General features: G+C 31.5%; 1 protein-coding gene across 1 annotated transcript in view; it reads left to right on the forward strand.

Moving 5' to 3' along the window:
* Positions 1–3,433: 3,433 nt before the first annotated feature.
* LOC147065154 (fatty acyl-CoA reductase wat-like) overlaps positions 3,434–24,501 on the forward strand; it is an 85,015-nt gene continuing 63,947 nt past the window's right edge. The window contains exon 1 of the mRNA XM_085956832.1: positions 3,434–3,740. The gene's annotated coding sequence lies outside the window, so the exon portion shown is untranslated. The remainder of the gene's footprint in view (positions 3,741–24,501) is intronic.

Consider the following 24,501-nt stretch of genomic DNA (forward strand, 5'->3'; position numbering starts at 1 on the left):
ATTTTTCATAAGAAGGTAGGCTTCAAAGTATGGAGTCTTCGCCACTGATCATCTTTTAATTTATTAAATTCTAAACTATGCTAAACGCCAAACCATAAAGTGTGCACTAAAGCAAAATTTGGAAATTACGAACCTATACTTAATTCGACTTTAGTTCTGTAATATCAAAATATTAGAAAAACATTTTTCGTGTTTCAAATTACAATTAATTTTGAGGTATTTTTTCCAATTTCAAATTAAAAAAAAATCAATACATTGGCAAATAATGTCACTTAGGATACTTAAGAAGTGGCATGAAAATAATTGTTTCTTAAATTCAATATAATCCTAAGGTTTATACCTACATAAATGTTGGAAATTTCACAGAGAATCGATTGATGTAAAAATACGAAGTTCGAAAAATTGGCGTAGACTATAATCTGACCACAACAGTCAACATGGTATAGGGATCAGAGACAGTAGTGTTTAATAGCAGTAAAACAAACTAAATTTCACTACAAGGTTTGCAGAAATCTTTAAAAATTAAATGAGTGAAATTTAGTCCAACAAAACTCTGATAGGTGGATACATAATTTGAATATAAACGGATAAAAAAGATAGTAACACTTTATTAATCAGAAATGTGTTATAATTTAATTATAGAATTTTTTCCATTTTCGTAATCAAGTGAAATGAATACTTGACATTTTCATATTTTAATATTTTCATTTATAAATAAAGTAAGTCTTTAGTTGACAAAGACACTCACAGTGTTTTCGGGATTAATATACATACCGAACGGGATCCCGGTATTGTTATTCATATTACTTACATGCATAATTTTTGAAAAAACTAACCCAAAACACCATTTGAGTCACGTGTGTCATATTTATAATTACGACGAAAATAACTAGCTTTATTTACATATTGAAAGCGCTCAATAAATTGTGTTAATTTGTTGACTAAAATCACTGTATCTATTACATTAATATTATTAACTGGATCACTCAAAATTTTAGAATTTTAGTTATAGAATACTTTTACTTGCTATGACTGATATAACTAAAGCCTCAATTACATTGAGCTTCTTTACGAGCTGTTTGTTGGCGAATTTATAATCTGCCTGTAAAGTCGCCCATTGAAATCATCGAACATGTAAGCTTGTTCGATGATTACACTGGGCGACTTTACAGGCAGATTATAAATTCGCCAACACACAGCTCGTAAAGAAGCTCAATGTAATTGAGGCTTTAATGATAATTCACGTGTATAATTTTATATTATAATTATTTCCTGAATAATAAAAATGGATATCTCTCCAATATCGACGTATGTTAATTGGCTACCACAAGAGGAGATCGCAACCATTGGTTCATAATAATAATTATGATGCCGAGTGCTGACAACTCAATAATTCAAGGAGATTTAATTAAAAAGTTAGAAAATCGCTAAAATACACGGAATACCACTGAATTTAGGGAACACTACTGTAGAACATCACACTGTCCTTAACCTTAGTGATGGGTAGGGGGGTCTGCCAAACATCCTGGCCTAGGGGCTACGTTTCTTTTTTTCAGAACAGAAATATACATCCTTTTTATCGAACATGGAATCCTTATCATGCGCCTCCTAGAGCGTAATGCAAACCTCACTCGGGAGTGTATGTATACGTCCCTGAGAGATCAATATCAGCAACTTAGATTCCATTGCCTACGCCCTACAGTACCTATCCATACACAATACTACGTCATAACGCAGGTAGTAAATCTACGGAAAAAGGCAGTGGTTCAGAACAAAACCATTTACAATACGGCCAACGCACGCCAAACTAAGTCGAGCTAAATTAGCAACTCTGGATAGTGTTTATGGCCAAGATAATCTAGATGGTTCTGCATCGCGCTCCTAATCCACATTAACGATATCTGAGATTGAGTCGCCTAATTTCCACACCTACATAATGTACCTACATCATATGAGGCGTCTAATTCCAAAAAGCGATAAGTCCACATTAGGTCAAAATCGTGAAAAAAAGCACGCATGTATTCTTTGTATAATTTTATACAATATGTATTGATCTATAAATTCCAAAACGCGACAAAACCCTACGAAAAAAAATATTTTAAGTCTCGATTTATTACAAAAAGCGCTAAGTCCGTGTTTCATATTATTTAAAGCTTGGTTGATTTCGCGCGTGTTTAAGTCAGCCAATAAGGGAACTTTCAATATTGGAAATGGCGTCTCCCATGCTGTAGCATCCGGTAAACTCAAGACAGTGCCATGGAAATTAAAAAGTGAGGTACAAGTAGCGCTACGTCCAATTTTATTTTACCTATATTTATTATATTCAAGAGTTAATTGGCTGAAACAAATTGCCGTTTGGTTCTAATTTCGACATAGAATACAACGGAAAAAATTATCTCATGTTAAAACAAATATTTGAAGCTTGAAACATAAAAACGTTGTTTCCCGCAAATATCGAATTGTGGACTTGTCGCTTTTTCTAATTAGACGCCTCATATAGCGGGTAGTAAATAATCTAAAGTCGAAAAAAGGCAGTGACCTAGAACGAAACCATTTAAAATAGGTACTTACTATCAAGACGCGTCTAAGCCCAGTCGCACATTGAAAATCGTCTCGACTGGGATAATAGTCATAAATCAAAACCGAGCGCAACATGCAAGTTTCTTATGTGCGTATAGCAAGGCCGTATGAGGACAGTGACGTCAATTGTCAAGCCAAAATGAATGACGAAGTGCGACTTTCGGGATTATACCTACGCTGCATGTCGGGTGAAAAGAGTTGCATGTACCTCCAGATGTTTTTTTCAAACTAAAATGTTTTATTCCAGCAGTATGCGAGGATCCATAAGATAATGTGTGTATTGTGAATAACTATGACGTCACATCGACGTATTTGACACGTAACAGACGAGACGAGGTTAGATGTGAGAGCCGGCTAAGTCGAGCTAAATTAGCAACTTTGGATGGTGTTTATTGCTAAGTGCGACTTAGTTAACCAACATGGTTCTGCATCGCGTTCTAAGTCACTAGTCTTACGTCTTTCTTTTTTCCTGTTCAAGTTTTGACGCTTTTCCATATTTTGTTCAAGCCTGTCATTGTTCCCTTTGCGATACCTATTTTGCAACCTTCGTAGTCTGTTATTCAAGTGCTAAGATATTCAAAATCGTCAACTACTATCTCCAGAAAATACGTTGCGATCTTCAGTTCTTGAATTGCGTCGATAACAAGACTCCACCACAATGCATGCCTTGGTCAAGCGGCATTTGGTTTTGGCCGGGAGTACAATTATTTCGCATCGAGTTGATTTCAAATTTAATAATTACACTTAATTCGCTATAAAATGGTTACCCACCTCTGACTCACGGGGCGTGATTATATTACGATTTTTCCATGGCGTTTCGAGTCTACTTTTAATACAAGGAACTCACTAACTCAGTATCACCTCGACGTTCGATAAAATCACAACTCGCAAAAAATACGCATTGTTAATTTAATCGCATTGTAAATAAACTACATGCAACAGTTTTCAATAATACGACGGAAAGTGAAAATATTACCGATATAAAAAAAAACAAACATAATTTTAAACCTACGCTAAAAAAGTTAAATTACGTTCCATTTTTGTTCGATTTTCAAATATTTTTTTTATTATCACACAAGTTTACTACAAGGATTTAAGTGGTGTCATTACTTAGTGTTTTTCCTCCATAAAAGTTCTTCAGTTTCATTATAATACAATAGGTAAGTGTATTTTACCACGTTTTTATTAGCTCTTATTCTTGTTTGTCCGGTACCGATTTTTTCTTGTGTGTCCAGTACAATTTTTTTCTTGTTAGTCCAAGACTTGTATTGGACGATTGAAGATTTTTTAACTAACTTCCCGACTAGCTAGACATTTGAAACTTTTAGAATATATCAGAACACGATGCCAATGCATTCTTTTAATACTTTTAGCCATCTTTAAGTATAATTGAATTCATTTTCAGTTAATTCTGTTTTGTATGAAAAGTTATTTCGGAAGAAATCCGTAATCCAATCCACTATTATTGGTGATAGTGACCCCTAGTCTGGGGTCCTAGCAACTAAATTATTAATATATACGTGCGTTACTATGGAAATCAAAATGACATTTCAGTATTATATATGTGTTTGTTTTTTATTTACTTCATATCAAGTACAAGTTTATCTTGTAATTATTATTTACACAATTATTTTTACAACATTATTGGCTTCAATTGAGAATAACCTAAGGAGGAAGCCGGTCATATTGTTTATAATTGATTTAAGTTTTGTACTATTCCATTTGAGCATCTTCAGGCACTATGCACACTGACAACGAATACACTTAATTTTCGTTGTTACGTTAGTTATAATAAATTTATTCAATTAAAGAAGATCAAAGCTTTATTCCCTATTAATAAGGATCAAGTATAAAAACAAATTTTGAAAAATTGCTGTGTGTCTGAAAATGTCGAAAGTCGAAACCCGGGTCTTTAGGTAGTCATATAGTGTGTGGTATTTTCAAATTATGTACGTTCAATAAAGAATGTTACATTCTCGAATCTTGTTTATGATTAGTTGAATAAACAAATAATTGTGGAAATAAGGATGGAGAATAAAAATGTAATTAATATTTTACTTTTATTAAATTTAATTGAAGTGTTTGTTATTTATATTATTACTATAGTGTTTCTCTTTATTATATCTCCAGAATATAGTGCTAATCACCAATGTTTATATACATATTACAGATAACAGATCCAATAATTTTATAGTATTTAAACGTTTGTTGTGTTTAAAATAATGAAATTCGGTATGATTGAAAACTCATTTCAAGTCCGACAATTTGTTGAATGTGTTAACTGTCAATTCTTAGTGGAAATACGTTATATCAATAAAAAAAAGACAATATGTAATAGGTACTTATTCCACATCTCATAGTATGGATAATAAATAATTTTATCAATAAGAATATCGTATCATTAAAGCGGATGAAACCAGTCCTTGTGAGTATTAAGCTACTATGTACACTGCATTTTATTTTAATACTCTACACTGTATTTTATTTTAATTAATAAAACTCTATTAGTCTATGCCTATGCAGATGTATGTAGGAATGCTGTTATTCTCTGATTAAGAGAGAACAGGGTAAATTATCATTTGTTAAAGATTTATTGATACTACTTATTGAAATGACAAACCTACAATGAACACCTGTCAACCATGTGACATCAGTCACATCACCATATTGCAATGGTTAGCATTTGTAATGTTATATTAAATTCCACTACAAAGATTGATAGCTTCCGTATTGCTACGATTATAAGTTGCATGTTTTTATGCCCTATTGTGCTACATCTGAATTTAAGTTGGATTTAATAATTGATCACGTCTTAAAACGGTATTTCATGGGAAAACGTATCAATCAACACCCTGAGTCGAAATGTGATTCAGAAAAATCGGGAACAGAATCTGAAGAAATTTCAGACTCTGGTGACGAAAGTAAATAAATATGAATATCAGAATTTATATTACATATATATATAAGTTTAAGATTTAAGTATTTAAGATTTCTTCCCACCTTGCCCTTAAAATGCCCTTAAAAACTTTTGCTATAGAATTATCTCTGTTTTGAACAGATGATTTCCCATTTAATTTGACCTTTATGGATGGCATTTTGTACCGTAGGGAAAATAACACAACTTTGACCAGAACCGACTTTTTTTTAAATCGATTGTTTTAGCCGATCCACGGTGTTATAATATCCATATTGATCATCAGATTACCGTCTTTTCCGCAGTCTACAAAACTATATTAATGTGAAAAGGGTTAGTAAAGGAAGCTTAATTTATTCTTAAGCTCAAAAAACTGCATTATTTATTTATGCGATGACCTATGATAGTGGAACTACTTAACATTGAAATTGCGCAGATTGCAATTTCTTTTACGCGCACGAATTACATATGGTAAATTAATTTATTCTTACCATTATTATTTCCGACTGTGCTCTGCTTTCTGTCGCTCTAATTATTACGTCATATTTTATGTCAAAACGCTTATAATAGTTTAGTTGATGTATTTTGATTTTATTATTGATGTTTAAAAATAAGGGTGCCTAGAATATAGGTTGTTTGTAACAGCATTGTCAAGGCAGGGCTCGAAATGGACCGGAGCACACGGAGCGCCGTTTCGGTTCACAAAATCTTCAAAATTGTCGCTCCGTCTCGTGGAAAAAATAATTTGACCGTTTGAGCGAGATAGGCCGTATAACAAAAAATCAAACACACTATTTTTGGAAAATACACATAAAATTAGATAACTATGTTAATATTTTCTTAAAATTATCGAACGCTCCGGTTCGTAAAATTTTCCATTTTGAGCCCTGTCTCAAGGGACAATTAAAAATTTATAACAATCTATCGTCAACAGCTTATTTTACGGAAATTACCATAAATAATATTATATTGTTAAAAAAACAGTTTTCACCAAGAAAATGCTATTTCAATTAATAAAATCACCATTTTCATTTAGTGTTATTTTGTTCGTTGTCGTTTGTATAAAATGTATCTTTTTATCACTGTTCTTTGTTATTTATTTACAAAGTATAAAAACAGACTATAGAATAATTTATCACACAATGTGCGTTGTATTTATTCAAATATTGGACTTACACGGTTACAAGTTGTAAACAAACGTCTTTAGCTGGTTCTATAACTTCTTGACCGTGTTGATCGTATCCCTGATAAGTACCTATCTAATGCCTAGTTTAGACCAACATATTATACGATCTCGGTAGTCAAATAATTAATATTATATAAACAATATTTAAATATTTAAAAGTGGTTTACAAAGTTTTTTTATTAAAATGACAAGCTTTTTTTGTATTCGATAACGAATATAAAACATAAAATGTAGAGACAAATAATAAGCAAGTTTGACTACATTTGGCGGCACTGTTTCATCGGAAATAGCGACGTGTGGTATTGTGGAATATCGTTTTGATTAATGCGCGCCTACTTTCATGGTGTGGTCTGTCCAAACTACATTTAATTTTATATATATATTTCGAGGTGCGTTGAGTTTAAAACAAATGATTGTGCACATGCATTTATGTGGCAACACAATTTTACTAATGATTGTATAGTTTGTTTAAGGGCGGACGTATCATAGTCTTGATAAAGCCTAATAAAGTGGGATCATCCGTTGGTTATTCTACCAAGAACTGTGTTCAACGAAATTGTTTAGAACAACGATATATTCCACTTACGTGTGAGTGAATCTAGGTGGACGTTATTTCCTAATTTATTAGTGTTATTAAATAATATTATCTTATTTATTATTTACATAATGCATTATAATTAATTTGTTCTTTCCTCGTGTATAGAATATCTCAAATTATATATTAAAATAAATTAATTTAACTTGACAATACTTTGAAATACTATGGTTACGCCTTGATTTCGGTCAAGGCCAATATTTGAAACGTTCGAAAAATTCTAAACCTACGTCAAAGTTCTATATAATATTATAATAGGTACTGAACTTGTATATTATAGCATCGCGAACGGGGAAAACCACCAATTATGGGAATAGATTTTAGATTACGATCAGTCCAAATCCATTAACTTGTTTAATATTGCTGACGTATTCGGAGATCAAGCCAAGGATATCCATCATTTAATTTCGAGTTCAAGTGTATAATATATGCGAGACTACTATACACTTCAAATGTATCTTACAAACACATTTTAATTTCTTTCAAAAAATCGATGTTTTTTTTTTAAATAAATATAAATAATTATACAAAAACTGTGAATCATTCAAAAATATTTTCACTGCATTGGAAAAAACTTAATAAACTAAATATGATATGAAGCGCCTAGTTAAACAATTTTAGGTAGTACGAGTTTTGAGAAAAGTGAGAAAAACGCATATCTATTAAATATGTATTTACTTTATGTATTTATTATTTAATTCGTACATTCTAAAGAGTATTTTATTTAATATCTTTTACTGACTTTTAGCATATTTCGCTAAGAGAATAAATTAAAAATCAAATGATTTTCATTTTAGGGAACTTTGAAACTTACCTATCATTTTAGGGCTTTTGAAGTTAACACGTATGATTTTAGGGGGTCACCAAAGGCATCTTGTGGTTATTTTTATTGGAGAAAAATAAATGTGGTTGGTACAAGTTAAAAATATATTAATTCAAAAAATAGTCGTAACTAAAATTATTAAAATAAAATTATGTTTACAACATAAAATTTATTAAATATACTTTATTTTAAAAACACCACGGATATATACCAACCAGAAAACAGATTTTTTGGAAAAAAAAATACTTCCAACGGGACTCGAACCTGTAACCACATAATTCGCGCCAGATCGATTGGCTTTTAGAGGTATTTGAAAAGCACACCCATCCATTTTAGCGGGTTATGAAATTTACCCTAATTTTTGATCATCCGTATTGACGGTTTTTGGCCTAAATACATATCTAACTCATATTAATAAAACCGTTTTAGGGGGATTTGAAAATAGGCGTTTTATATATGTGTAGGAAGCCCATAGGCATAACATTATTTTTCCCTCCAAAAAAGTTTGACAGAGTAAACTAAAATTCTTCATTATATATACCGATATTATAACAAAACTTCATAAGTAGAGTATCCTCCACGTAACTTTGCAATTGTACACAGTGACAAGATTTGTGTGTAATACGCACTGCGTATTAGAGTATTAGTAAAAGGCGCCTGATTGGCTGATTTCATAAAATAATTCAAAATAATTTAAAAAAAATCTATTCCAAATTGCAAGGTTACGTGGAGGGTAGTATACCTACATACCTAAGTAACATGATTTTCCTGCCCTTTTACCAGTTACTTTTTCAAAAAAGCTCATAGATTCATCAGTAACAATCAAATAATAGCTAACATTGCAATAACCTAAAATAGGTGCTAACTGCTTTTATTATTCTAAAAATATTAATTTGTACTGCATCTCCAAGTCAATAAGCTAATTTTGAATGTCTTTTCAATATATTTGTAAAAATGGTCCAGAATATATTATTAGAAACGTGTCGTTCTCAGTTATTCCTCATTCCTACATGTGAAAATAAAAAAGTACGTAATGCACACAAATATAATTTTACAGGAGGATAATTTTAAACTCTGCATAAACCAAAACATAAAAATTTAGGTATGCTATGGGTGATCCGACCAAAATAGTGCACACTTTTTCAGTCGTACTTATTTGTTTTTATTGAATTAAGAATACATATTATTACATATGGTGTTGGTTAGTTTTTTTTAAATTCATGAAACCCTGCCTAACCAAGCCATAATCGATAAAAAATATCCTTCTATCTATAAAATATCTGAAATTATGTATGGTTTAATGGCATAATTTTTAGATATTTTATAGATAAACGAATATTTTACCACGTTTTTCTTAGCTCGTATTCTTGTTTGTCCGGTGGTTGTTTATCCAGTACAAATCTTGCAATCGATTTTTAACTAATTTTCCGACTAGCTAGACATTATTTGAAACTTTTAGAATATATCGGAACACGATGCCAATGCATTCTTTTAATACTTTTAGCCATATTTAACTAGAATTGAATTCATTTTCAGTTAATTCTGTTGTGTTTGAAAAGTTATTTCCGAAGAAATCCATAATCCAATCCACTATTATTGGTTGCTGAGGGGTGGTCCTAGCAACTAAATTATTAATATATACGTGCGTTACTATGGAAATCAAAATGACATTTCAGTATTCTATATTTATTTGTTTGTTGCAAAATAGCAAAAAAATCATTTGTTGATTTGTTGATTTGCTTATTTGTCCTTAATTATTAATACAAAGAATTGTCAAGTTTATATGATTCAACGGAAAATTTAAAAACGTGGTATATAAAAACTTCTCTTTATCTTGTAATTATTTTTACTATTATCTGCTATGGTTTGAATTAAGCAGGATTTAATTGAATTTAAAAAAAACTAACAAACATTATCTACATATTATAGTTTTATTTCAATGAAAACAAATACGTTTGACTGACATAGTTAGGTGTAAATTATTTATGTCAGATCTTTACAACCTAACCCCACCCTTCGCCACTGTTAAATGATATGTATACTTAATAATATATAATATGCACATATAAAAAATCATAGAATGCACATTTATTTATGTTGTGTTGACTGTAAATGTCATTTCACCGATTGATCACTCGATTGAACTCCTTCTTCTTCTTCTTCTTCTTTCTCGGTACTACATCCCGGGGCGGGATTTGGCCTCCTCTACAATTGTCCTCCACACGCTCCTTTCCCTGGCTGCTCCTCTCCAGTCTCCAGCCCTCCCCATCTTTCTCCAGTCCTCTTCGATACAGTCAGCCCACCTCTTCTTTGGTCTGCCCCTAGACCGTTTTCACTGTGGGATCCACTTGGTCAAGATTTTTGACGTCCTGTGCTCAGGCATTCTCTCAACGTGTCCAGCCCACCTTAGTCTTTGGGATCGACAGAATTTTACCACCGTTTCATGTTTTATTAACTCTTCTAACTCTTGGTTGTTTTATTAACTCTTCTAACTCGTGGTTGTTTTATTAATTCTTATAACTCGTGGCGATCGAACTCCTACTCCTTGTTATTACAATGACCAGTCTTATCATAAACTAGTTATTCCCAAGCAGACCGTTAGAAATCGTAAATATTGCGAGAAAATGTTTCAACTTGAAACCTTTTTAGTAAGATAGTAAAAAAGGTTTAACGTGATCTATGTTAAAACAGTGAAGCATTTTTAAACTTTGTAATAAACTCTGTAGATAAAATGATCATAGTAATTTTATTATACCAGAGGGAGTTTTTCATGGGAGGTGTTTTTTTCAGCAGTAGCAGCTAATTTTCATTTACTGGAAGTGTTGACTTATCTAGGTGAACAGATCGTGCGTTGCTTAGGGATGGCATATTATTTGAAGTAGGCGGAAAATTAAATAAGGAATGCGAACAACATAACTTTGGAGAATATATTCGGTGGAGGTGACATTTTTCCGTCTGCGGTGCCACCGGCCTTTTAATATTTGTATGCCTCTATGATTCCCTATAAAATAGAAATACACAGACATTATACAATTTATTAGAGATGTACTTTGTATTCGTGTATCCCGGCCTGTTGATTTACACGTTTATTTTAGTAAGTTCCCTTCTCTACTTTAATATATCAGCCGACTCAAGATTTTACAAGCATTACACCAATCAAAAATTATTGGAAATTAATACCAGAGATTATGTGAATATTTGAACATAATGCTAACACTTCAAGTAGATTTCGTTACCTAAATTACCTAAACATAAGTTGGTTACAAATGGGAATAATCCATTATAATGTTGAGTGTCGCCTATATATATGTGCACATAATATATAAACCCCATTACCCAGACCAGGATCTTTGGCAGGCCTCCTTGCCTATCGCCAAGGTTACAGGCAGTGTAGTAGTGCCCATGGTACTGTGAGGTAACCATTCAGGGTGTTTCGTGTATATTTAAAAGATTTTAGTGTTTTTAATGTTTTATCTACATTACAATGACGTTGTTTGGTGACTTTTGCTTATTAATAATCTGGAACAAAGCGATCTTATTATGCTAAGCTAAGGTAACTATTCCAGTTTAGTTATTTTTGCCTGTTTCCGAGAAGTATTAGAAGTTTTCAAATGACAAATCAGTAAAAGTCACCATAAATAGTTTAGTAACTTTTGCTTCTATATTATTTATAACGAAGAATTTATTCTTTATACTGTCAATAATGTCTATCCCCCTATTGCGTATTACGATTTTATTGAAAGTCATTCAGTGAAAAACAAATAATTCGGATATAAGCAACATTTCACTAACTAATGTACCGTGGTGTTTTTTGCATTTTAAATAACATACTTTCACGCTTCGGGTGACACACTCAACTCAAAACTGCCTTTTTGAGGGTTGATGTATTTTGCCTCAACAGTGACGACAGTATTATAATATAATCGTTAACTTTTAATTCATATTTTTTCAAATTGCATATTTCAAGTAGTTTTTTTTTAGAATTAATTAGTGTCTGTCGCCTGACTTCCCTATAAATATTAATATTTATTTTTCAGAACACGGACAATGTAAATTATTCATAATAAATTAATAAGTGTTAAATCATTTACGTGACATATTGTTTCGCTAATAATAACAATAGATAATGTGCCTTGACGTAGGTATTTGATGGACATAATATAACACGTCATAAATGCTAGGTATGATTATAACTGCTGTTGACATATTGTGTGGTTTATTTTGTAAATTCAAAAAAAAGAATAACCCCCAAATGTCAATCGTGAAAGTACTTGATGATTAGAAACAGACATTTGCATTTCAAATGCCTGATTTAAATGCTTTAAGGTTTAAACTTTTTCGTCAAAGGGACAATTTTTAAATGAAACATATTTGACGGGTCGCCCTTTCTTTTGTAAATGTTTTTCGTTTTTAAAAAACATGAGGCAAAAAAATAAAAAAAATATTTCATTCTGTAACCTTAAATTTTTAACTTAATACACATTATTACTACTCTAACCTAATTAATATACTAAAAAATAATAGTTAGGTACATTTTTCACCATGTGATTAAAATTTATGCAATTGTTTGTTTGAAACTAAATCCTGCAATCTAAGCTCAAATTTTGTGGTGAATACGCAAAACAGATGCGATAAGGGGGGACATGCTCGTCGAAGGTCAAAATTGAGTTTTTATTGTATATTCAAACCATGATCCTGGACACTCCTTAAACGTTGTAGATGATCTATTTATATACTTTTGAAGCCTTATTATCCTTTATAGTTATTTTAAACATTTGATGACTGCATGAAGTATTTTTGTTACATAAAATAGTATTCTTTTAAACCTCTCGCTCTAATGTTTTAGAATATAGTCATATTTCGGTACATAACTGTGCAGTGGTGTTAAGATTTTTTACATTTATTAATTTTTAAACGCATTTATAAAACCATTAGCATAATTTATTACGAGATAATTTTTGTAAAATATTCACGATAAAAAATTATATTGATAATCTCTGTGATCCCAAATTTGACAAGAATTAGGCATTTTATTATTCAAAAAATCGGCAAGATTAACACATTTGAAGATGATTCTAAAGATATTTATTATAAGCTATGTCTTTGACCATTCAAGTGTGATAAAAATCTTATGAATAATGATTGCTTTATAATAATTATTGACCTAAGAATAAGGTAGTGTTTTTTTGAAATACGCCATTTCTTTTGTCATTCCCCAGTGGTTAAGCTACAATATACGGCCGTAGCCATAAAATGACAAACTATAATTAAAGTAGGGAGTAAAATTATGTTAACGCGCGTGTTTGAACATGTAGCTAACCGAATTTTTTTTTATTTTTTTTTAAACGGTACATGTTCAAACACGCGCGTTAACATAATTTTACTCCCTACTTTAATTATAGTTTGTCATTTTATGGCTACGGCCGTATATTGTAGCTTAACCACTGGGGAATGACAAAAGAAATGGCGTATTTCAAAAAAACACTACCTTATTCTTAGGTCAATAATTATTATAAAGCAATCATTATTCATAAGATTTTTATCACACTTGAATGGTCAAAGACATAGCTTATAATAAATATCTTTAGAATCATCTTCAAATGTGTTAATCTTGCCGATTTTTTGAATAATAAAATGCCTAATTCTTGTCAAATTTGGGATCACAGAGATTATCAAAATAATTTTTTATCGTGAATATTTTACAAAAATTATCTCGTAATAAATTATACTAATGGTTTTATAAATGCGTTTAAAAATTAATAAATGTAAAAAATCTTAACATCACTGCACAGTTCTGTACCGAAATATGACTATATTCTAAAACATTAGAGCGAGAGGTTTAAAAGAATACTATTTTATGTAACAAAAATACTTCATGCAGTCATCAAATGTTTAAAATAACTATAAAGGATAATAAGGCTTCAAAATTATATAAATAGATTATCTACAACGTTTAAGGAGTGTCCAGGATCATGGTTTGAAAATACAATAAAAACTTAATTTTGACCTTCGACGAGCATGTCCCCCCTTTTGTAGAAAATGTTATTTCACAAATATAGGTACTTCCAAATAAAGAAACCATTTGATGAGCATGTTTAACTATATTTGGATACACCTCGAGTGAAAGTCCTTTGTAGAATTCAATTAAATTGTTATACATGACGATAACAAGTTTTTGCTTCCACGTTATCTTACAAATCTATTGTATTAATTCAAACTGCATATTTACGGGAAGAGCGTCCGGGTTACGTGAAAAGGGATCTTGAAAAATATTAAAATTCATTTGATGTTTCTTAAAATTTAAGAAGTGCTTAGAAAATTTATCTAATACACATTAAATGAACGTGGAGTATTTAATTTTAAATGTAATTTTTAATATTCGATATGAAGAATAAAAAATAATACAGATTTAGCATAAATCTCGCGGGACATAATTGGCCCACGGGACACACTTTGTGAACCCCTGCTTTAAACCGTAAATCTATAATTTGGAAGATTACTTAAAATACAAAAGCATTTATTTTATGTAAATAATTGAAAATATACATCTTTAGTATCTAGCTATTAGTATAATACCATTGTTACCGGGCTAAATAATTAATACAAGAAGCACATTACATACTATCACGCGACGTGAGCTCATTATGCTAAAACCATCATAACATTCATACATAAAACCTGCTAACCTACAATAGTGTCAATAACCTGTCATTTGAAAATGTGTAAATTTGCAGAAAAAAAACTATATTTATTATCACGTGCGAGGTTAGTGGTGAGGCGAGATACGCGTGAAGTGACCTCAGTGTGATTCTGATACATTTTTGCAGATTTTGCTAACTGACACTATTCGTTTCCGACTCAAAATAATATTATGTGAGCATTAATTTGTCTGACAACATTTTAAATACCATGTCAAACGACGTTGATATACTTGTTGGCCGTGGCACGAGCCTACCGTAAGCTCTCGTGCGCTCATGTGACGTGATGGTAATGTGTTTCTAGTATTAGGTGTTTCGGCTTTTTTTATAATAAGTTACTCTCTATGGTATTTATTTAAGAAAACAAAACATTGTGGACATAACAAATCTAAATTCAAGACGTGCACAACATGAGATTTACATTATAACAAATATTAGCCTCACAAGAGACACGAAAAATAATAATAATAATTATAAAATAAAATAAAATAAAAACATACTTAAAGGTTCAAATAGACTATATGTCGATCGGGCACATATATGCTAAGAGCGTTTTAGTGTCTATGATCAAATCTATGCCATTCCGACATTTATACATACACATTGTATGACAGCTATGACATCGTATTTACACACTGTGACACCCTGTGACACAGGACGCCAACATAAGAAACGGGTTTTTCGACATATATATGACCGATCGTCATAGAGTGTATTTGAAGCATTAGTCAATTTTATACAGAAAAATAAAATTTTGAAAACAAAAAACATACAATTTTATACAGAAAAATAAAAATTCGAATACAGAATACATAGCACGTCACCGAAAATGTCTACTTCTTTGGTGAGCGCATTGACTAGTTTTGCACCCCTCGCTAATGGTGCCTGATAGGTTTGACACGAGGAAACGGTTCCGATCCAGAATAAATCATGGTTGCGACCACGTAGGTAATTGACAGGCACATGTAAATTCAAATTCATTAAGACACCAGGATTGAAAACCATCCCTTGCGATAACAGGCAAAAGTGTTTCAAGAGCAGAAGAGACCTACGAGATTCAAGAGAGAGAAAAGTAAGCATGTGACGAATTATTGAAAGGAAAATAGTTATATGTCTTAAAATAATGACATCGAAGAAATTTATTCTGGACGCCTTCTAAAATAAGCTTATAATACAAATCATAAGGACAGGGCGAATTGGTTTAAATTAAATTATACCATCGCGTTTTTCAAAACTAAACGTTAATATTTAATACCGCTTTGCGATGTTATTTTTTTCAATAAATTTGGGTGTGTCATAATTTATCAATTTAGTTAAACATTGCATCAAACCTTCGAACTTTTATGTACTTGTCGACATTGATTCGTGATTTATTTCGAACCAAAAATAACACCATTCAATATAGAATTCGTTCGATTTTAAGATTTGTAATGAAATATATCCTTGATAAAAATAAAAAGGTCGCTGACCATTGTTATAACGACCACTTATTAGTCCTGGGCAAATTTTATATTTATGAATAACTTGTCTTGACACCAAATTAGATACGCCTATTTTTGTCTTTGGTTACTTGTAATAAAGTTAGTTGTCTATTTGGGTATTTTATTAAAAACATGACCAAGTTGTGCTTAGCCACTGCCTTCTTGATACAAAGCCTGAACCTACATTTTTGCACACAGGGCTCGAAATGGACAGGAACGCACCGGCGCGCCGTTCCTGTTCGTGAAATTGGTAAAATTATCGCTCCGTCTCGTGGAAAAAATAATTTGACTATCTGAGCTAGATAGGCCAAATGATAGAAAATCTAACACACTTATTTTTTTGAAATACACATAAAATTTGATAACTTTGCTATATAAATATCTTCAGAAAACTATCGAGCGCTCCGGTTCGTAAACTTTTTCATTTCACAATATGCACAAGCATATTTCTCAAACGAGTGGTCCCACTGTTCAGTTGCCAAAATCAGATCGCAGATCGCAGATCGCGCGACTTATAAAAAATCCGAAAATAATATATTATTATCAGTGTTATTTATAAATATTCACTCCTATCATTTATCACTAGCTGTCAAAGTCAAATTATCCCTTCACACAAAACCGGCGGTAATGTCGATATCCGAAAATTGTCTTATGTATCATTGAGTTATATTACGTTTATCATGTATCTTATCTATCAAAATCACAGCATTTTCTATGTAGCTGGTAATATAGATTTGCAACAGCATTTTAAAATTTGTCTACTAAATCAGATGAACTCTGAGGTCTCCAAGATACGTTCAATAACCTATTTTTAACGAAAACGCTCCTACAGGTGAACACATCACTAAAGGAACTCTATACAACAATTTTACTATAGGACATCCATAGATAGCAGTAGGAGGGGCAGAAAGGGTAGGTCCAATAATTGTCGGCGAGTTTCCATATGTATTGACTTGTATCTGTAGTAGGCAATGGCTTAGCCCAAAAAATGTTATTGTGTGCACAGGGAGCTTTGTAATAACAATATATGAAAGTAAAACCGGAGAAGAGATTACTAAGATTAATGATTGAATTACCTACAAGCAGGCACAATAAAAATTTTAGGGTGAATCCGGTTTGAAAAAAATATCCATAGTATTTTATAATTAATTTTAAAGACAGGGCCTAACCTAACCGATTTTTTTTAAACGGTACATGTTCAAACACGCGCGTTACCATGAACTTACTCTCTACTTCATTTACCGTTTGTCAATTTCCGTTACCAATGGCCGTATGTTGTAGCTTAGCCACTGGGAAATGCCAATAGAAATAGTGTATTTCAAAAAAATACTACCTTATTCTTAGGTAAAAAATTATTATAAAGCAAACCGTTTTAAAAAAAATCGGTTAGGTACATGTTCAAACACGCGCGTTAACATCATTTTACTCCCTACTTCAATTATAGTTTGTCAATTTCTGGCTACGGCCGTATGTTGTAGCTTAGCCACTGGGAAATGCCAATGGAAATGGTGTATTTCAAAAAAAATACTACCTTATTCTTAGGTCAATAATTATTATAAAGCAAACATTATTCGTAGAATGTTTATCACATTTGAATGGTCAAAGACATAGTTTATAATCAGTATCTTTAGGAATTATCTTCAAATGTGTTAATCTTGCCCATTTTTTGAATAACAAAATGCCTAATTCTTGTCAAATTTAGGATCACAGAGATTATCAATATAATTTTTTTATTGTAAATATTTCACTATAATAATGTCAACATAAATTTTACTAATGCTTTTAAAAATTAATAAATATAAAAAATTTTAACACCACTTCACATGGCCGTACTGAAATATGACTATATTCTAAAACATTAGAGCGATAGGTTTAAAAGAATACTATTTTATGTAATAAAAATACTTTCTGCAGTCATCAAATTTAATGTTTAAAATAAATATAAAGGATAATAAGGCTTCAAAATTATGTAAATAGATTATCTACAACGTTTAAGAAATGTCCAGGTTCATGCTTTGAAAATACAATTAAAGCTCCATTTTGACCAACGCTGAGCATGTGGGCCATTAATAAAAACAATTGAATCGTTATTTGTATAAAGAATCAATTCATAAATTGATTAAGTACTTACAAAGAATCGATTTTAATCACACATTCCTACAAACTGATTTCCAACATTTAATAAAAATCACTGATTATCTTGTCATATCGAAAGAAAACGTATCAATACTCTACTGATTATACTGATATATTTGGAAATTTAATTGTAAAATTATCCTTGCATTTTTACTACGGTACAAGTTAAATTATGTATTCATCTCAATGTCAAGTATGAAATTCTTCTAGTTTATACCATCAGCTGTTTGTTGCTGTTGTATATTAATTAGAATGAGGCCAGTTGAATTATATATTATTATCAAGAACAAGGCCGACAAACCTTATTTAATCTTAATAATGGTGCATTAAATAAATGAAAACACCTATCCAATAATTAAAAAGCCATACTATCATTTGTATTAATTATAAATAATTAACCTAATGCTATATATTGTCGGATAATACAAGTTGCTGGTTAAATAACGCTATTTTTTGTTTAATAATTTGATTGTAATGAATAATAATAATATTATTTGTTAGTTTTTTGCTGTCAATGAATTCTTTTTTTTACTTAGTTTACATTGTAATTTTAATTAGAATTAATTAGATAGGTACTTTACACGTGCAAGTAATTATTATAGTACACGTCTGTTTATTGGAAGTCAGGCGGGAACAGCGGCAATTTTCATAGCCGATTTCGACAAAATCATGAATTATTCACCTAACCTAACCTAACCTAACAAATAATCCATTATATTGGCTCCGACTTGCTTATGTGGCGAAGTGGAGGATGCCGATCACATCCTCTGGGAGTGTCCCCATATTATGTTAATTAGCAATTTAATATTTTGGATATGTCTATTTTGTATTTTAACTTTGACCGAAAACCATTACAAAAACGTTTTTGCGCCTTCTGTAACATGGATTACGTACTTTTTCCTTTCTACGGTAGATATTCTTTCTTAAAGTTTAATACGAAACGCATGGTAAACAGGTAATAAAAAACTGAAGACATTTTAATATTTTCGGAAAATTAGCGAGCGCTCCGGTTCGTTTTTATTGAGGAAAAGTCTCACGAATAATTTGATTTGATTACTTTAATAAAACTGAGTTTACATAATTATTAATATTATCTGCTTAATAATTAATAAATACATCAACCCTGAACTCGATGCCGACTTTGAGGTGAAGTTGTTTATAATAAAACGTTGGTGTTTTTATGGACGAAGTGTTTGAAAAATTGAATAATAAAAAAAATCCGTCCTGGAGTGAGCTTCTCGATAAAATTTTTTTTTTTTCGTAATAAACATAATATAATAACAATTTAACGTGACGGGAAAATGAACTCTACCCTCGATTGTAATAAGGGTCAACTTCCACAATGCACTAATTTTATTGTTAGGTACTTTAATTAAAAATAAAAGGTAGTAATTAAATTTGTGGGATATAATTATATACTTTAAGAAAATTGTTGTATTCACTTTTAACTGAACATTAGAGTATCCTCCAGATAACTTTGCCATTGTACACAGTGACAAGAATTTGTGTGTATACGCAACCGTATAATTGTATTAGTAAAAGCCAGGCACTTGATTGGTTTACTCACGTACGCCGTATAATTGTATTAGTAAATTCCAAGCACTTGATTGGTTTACTCACGTTTATTTAGAAAAAAAAAACTATTCCAAATAGGCAAGGTTAGGTGGCGGCCACTCTACCAACGTTCCAAGAATGATGATTCTTAAAGATTTTTTTCCGATGTATACCTATTAGGTATTAACTTTTCTGAAAAAGTAGGTATCCATTTTTCTATTCAGATTTCGTATGTGATAGTGTATCCTGTGGACATATCAATATCTACAGTTTATTGATTCGGTTCAATAACAGTATGAAATAAATGCTTTTCTTTTTAATGAAATACTACAAAATGTTAAAAATTGTAGTATGAATAATAAAGTCGTTGAAAAGTTGCTTGCATTTTTCAAAACTATAGTTCTTATTAATTTAAAATTTATCAAAAATATAAAAAAACATTTATGTATCTACCTACTCTATCATTTCACTTCACTTAATGTATAACAAGTATGGCCAAAGCAATTTTTGATCGACCATGACCATGTACGTAATATTTTCGCTTTAGATGTATTCATTTTTAATTTGGTAATTGACTTTGAATATTTAAACCAAATATATGCGATATTAATATTTATCTTATGTACGCCAGAGTGGAATTCCGGGTATCAAAGACAATTGAAATAAAATTGCAATGCCTACACAACTCAAAAGGACATTTTTGATCTCTTATTTTTTCTTTCTTACTTCTTCTTGGTCGTTCCCTCGTGGCTGAGAATCGTGACCACATTGAAATTCTGTCATATTTTGCACGAAAAAGACTTCATACCCCTTGATCCTCTGCATATCTCAAGGCAGAGTAAAGGCTGCCCTTAGTCAGCTCCTTCACTTCATGCTTTTCCTCTACATTGGTTTTTATGGAGGCTATCCAAAACCACCACCCTCTCCAGGTTATCCGCTCCATGCCGAACAATACAACCCAACTTGGTTATTACGATCACGAAAATAGCGAGATTTCGGATGTAATGAGGAAACATTCGTTGACATTATTTTAGTTTATGATTTTATCCATACATTTATTCACTTTTATAACGAGCTACTTCTGGGGTATACCGAGCAAAACTGTTATGTGTCGATCGTTTAAAAACAACATTGTCGACTCTAAGCAATAAAATCCGTATTTTCGCAGACAACATTGAAAAAGTATCCACGCATATGGTTGAAATTGCATGTAAAAAATCCAAACTTTGTGAAGTCAGTAGGTATCTAGCAGCGCTGGCGGCTCAGCACTTCATTACAATAAACAACTTCTTTTGTAGTTTATGAATGCGATGCTTGATTCGGGGATTTTTACGATGGTTTTCAGTTTTTTTATGTTCTATGCTTAAATATAACGTGGCGCGAAAAATGTTATATAACGATATAATGATTAATGCTTATAACGAGCAAAATCAGTCGGTACCGTCTTCCTCGTAATAACCAAGTTCGACTGTATATCCAAAAACTGTAGAATGTGTTTCAAACGTTTTGTCGAGAACCGTTCCTTTATCTGTAGTCTCTGGATGATTGACTGGTTCGTCCTGAGCTCAGTCCAACAAATTCGAAGCTTTCTGCGCCAACACCACATTTCAACCCACGCAATACCTTCCGCCCCCTTGCCCCTAAGGTCAACAAGTATGGAGAACACTAATGTTTGCACATGCAAAATTTTCGTGGCAATTGAAATTCTCCGACCCTTCCATAGTACGGTGTGTCATCGCATTTTTCGCAATCTGTGTGCGCCTTTTTATCTCTGCTTTATATCAACCTTTTCCACTACCTAATGTTTGATCTTTACAACAAATTAAAAATGGGGCAACACAAAAAGTATTACAACGCGCTCGTCCGGCGTACGCGCGTTCGGCGGAGCGCGCAACTCAAACGTATAACCGTGTGTGAAAATGTTCGTAGACAATGTCTTTTTTTGGTTATACATTTATACGGTTATACGTTTGAGTTGCGCGCGCCTACGCTGGACGGGGCCTTATAGTTAAAATGTCCACATTTTTTGCTGTCTCCTTCTGACACATAGGGACAGTCGCTGTGCGTATTTAGAGCTTAAACGATCGATTTAGATTATCCCTATTGGCACACATATCCCCATATTATGAACCCTTGGTAATGAATATTATACAGACGAATCATTAATAAATTTTTGTTTACAAGTTATCAATTGTGTAAATATGAATGTAACTATATTCCAAATATCAATGGTTTTGTAGGATATGTGTGTAATATTCTTTTGGTTCGGCGGAGGATAGGTATTGCAGATGAAAGATGGTAGTAGTTGTTCGTGATGATGGAGGAGGCGAGAATTTATTTACTGTTTCAAATAACTACAAAGGTAAATGGGCAATTCGGTGAGATGTGTCTTTAACGGAAACTTGTAATTGAGTGAGATGTCCAATCGATTCTGACCAGCTATTTATACATATTTACACTATGAAATAATATTTTTAAAATATGATTGAATTGAAAATATGTAAGATTAATTCGTAATGTTATGAAATTGCAGATCCACTATCTCATAAAATTACGAAATCATATTATATATAGGTATTGACTGACTGTACGTGAAAAATGAATATTTAATAAATAATATTATAATTGAGATCTGGTAATCCGATGACAGCCACATGTGTATATATTTTTGAACGATGTTTTATTACAAATTATGTTTTTAAGTAAAAAGTCGATCGCAGCAATAAACAAGTTGACCACCAATGATATAACATATATTATACAATTGGTAGTAAGCTGTTGATCATGTTTGAATAACATAAGATAAAAAATCTTAATCGTATATAATGGCATGTAAATATGTTGACGTTATAAATTAATAATCATCAGTATAGGCAATAAAATAAGAATTAATCATTGAAATTAAACATCTACCTATATACCTATGGTAATATGGTATTATACCTATCAGAGTTTTTATTTTATTAATATCTTGTATTCATTGTATGGATAACTATTTTTCCTGACAATGTGTTAAATAACTTTAGGCTTTATAATAGGGAACACAACAAAATATTATGAAGTGCGCGTTAACTTCTGGGTATGGATAAATATGGGACACGGGCTAAAGAATATGTTATTTTCAATGGTGGAGGCTATTAGTTATAATAATTTATTAAAATATTTGGTACAATTCGGTTATGTGGAATACAGCGGCAAACACATTTTTAAAATAGCCGATATACTGGATTATTTGTTAGGTTAACCTAACCAAATCTAACCTAACCTAAACTAACCCAAACTAACAAATAATCCAGTATATCGGGTATTTTCAAAATGTTTTTGCCGCTGTATTCCACATAACCGACTTGCACCAAATATTTTCCTTAATTCTGATTCTATAAGTACCATTCCATCGTATTTTTATTCATAAAATAGCAAATCTAGCACCGTTTGTAAGTGTAATAGAATTAATCCGGGGGTTGATTGCAAAGTAGGTACTTTATATAACGACTGTACTAGTGGAACAATATTTAACCTTGAGCTGGCGAATATTGCAAATTATTCTAGTGCGCACGAATTACACAGACCGAATTTCATTATTGTTACTGATACTATTTCCGACTGCTCTTACATGCAGCCTATTGCGTCGTTTTCTTTTACTTAGTGTCGCTCCAACTACGGCATATTTACTATTAAAACGGATGTCCCTTTATTTAATGCGTTTATAACATAAAACATGATTTTTTAATTAAAATAAAATTACATTAAGAACATGTTATTTATATTCATTTTTTGAAGTGTTTATTAATATTTACATTCCTAAATGTGCTTGAAGGTTTTAAGCGAATTATTTCAAAATGCAGGAAATATTTATGAAGGTTACCGACTTTGATACTAAAAGCCTCAGCTATGTTTATAATAATATGCATTAAAGCTTATCACGTAAACAAAACACGCATTCGGTATTGGTAATATTCGAGGATATTCAGCCAGCTTTGTATTTCTTTCGTTTTATGACCTGGCCGTCATTAAGTAATATACAAAAAACTGGCTTCAACGCCTTGGTTTATGACCAGTGGTTTTCTCATTTCTGTTCTGTATAACTATGTTAGGTAAGTACATATACTTGAAATAGGTACCTCGGATTTCCAGGGAGGCGATTTCAACTGATCTCCTATATATGATGACATATAGGTATACTGTTTTTTTATATGATGTTATATTTTTACTTTTTTAAGACTCCTTTATTTCAAAAGCTCCATAACATCGCGCGTGCATTGCGTGAGCGTATTTCTCACAAATTGCGTTTATGAGAAATTGAGAGAAACAATAACATAAAGTATAACAAAAACCCTGAAACTAACACCAAAGCTACCTATAACTTAACATAACCACTCGAACATATAAGTAGTTATACAAAAAATATAAACCACTAATATTATTATGTATCATGAGTGCCATCTTTAGGTAATAATAATTATATTTTGTTACAATTTATTCTAGAAAATGGGTACTTACACATATTTAAATTTAAAATTTTATTATTTCTTTT

This window comes from Rhyacophila brunnea, unplaced genomic scaffold (genome assembly GCF_057557595.1).
Source record: "Rhyacophila brunnea isolate RB1 unplaced genomic scaffold, BYU_Rbru_1.0 scaffold_6, whole genome shotgun sequence".
In the NCBI taxonomy this organism is placed as follows: domain Eukaryota; kingdom Metazoa; phylum Arthropoda; class Insecta; order Trichoptera; family Rhyacophilidae; genus Rhyacophila; species Rhyacophila brunnea.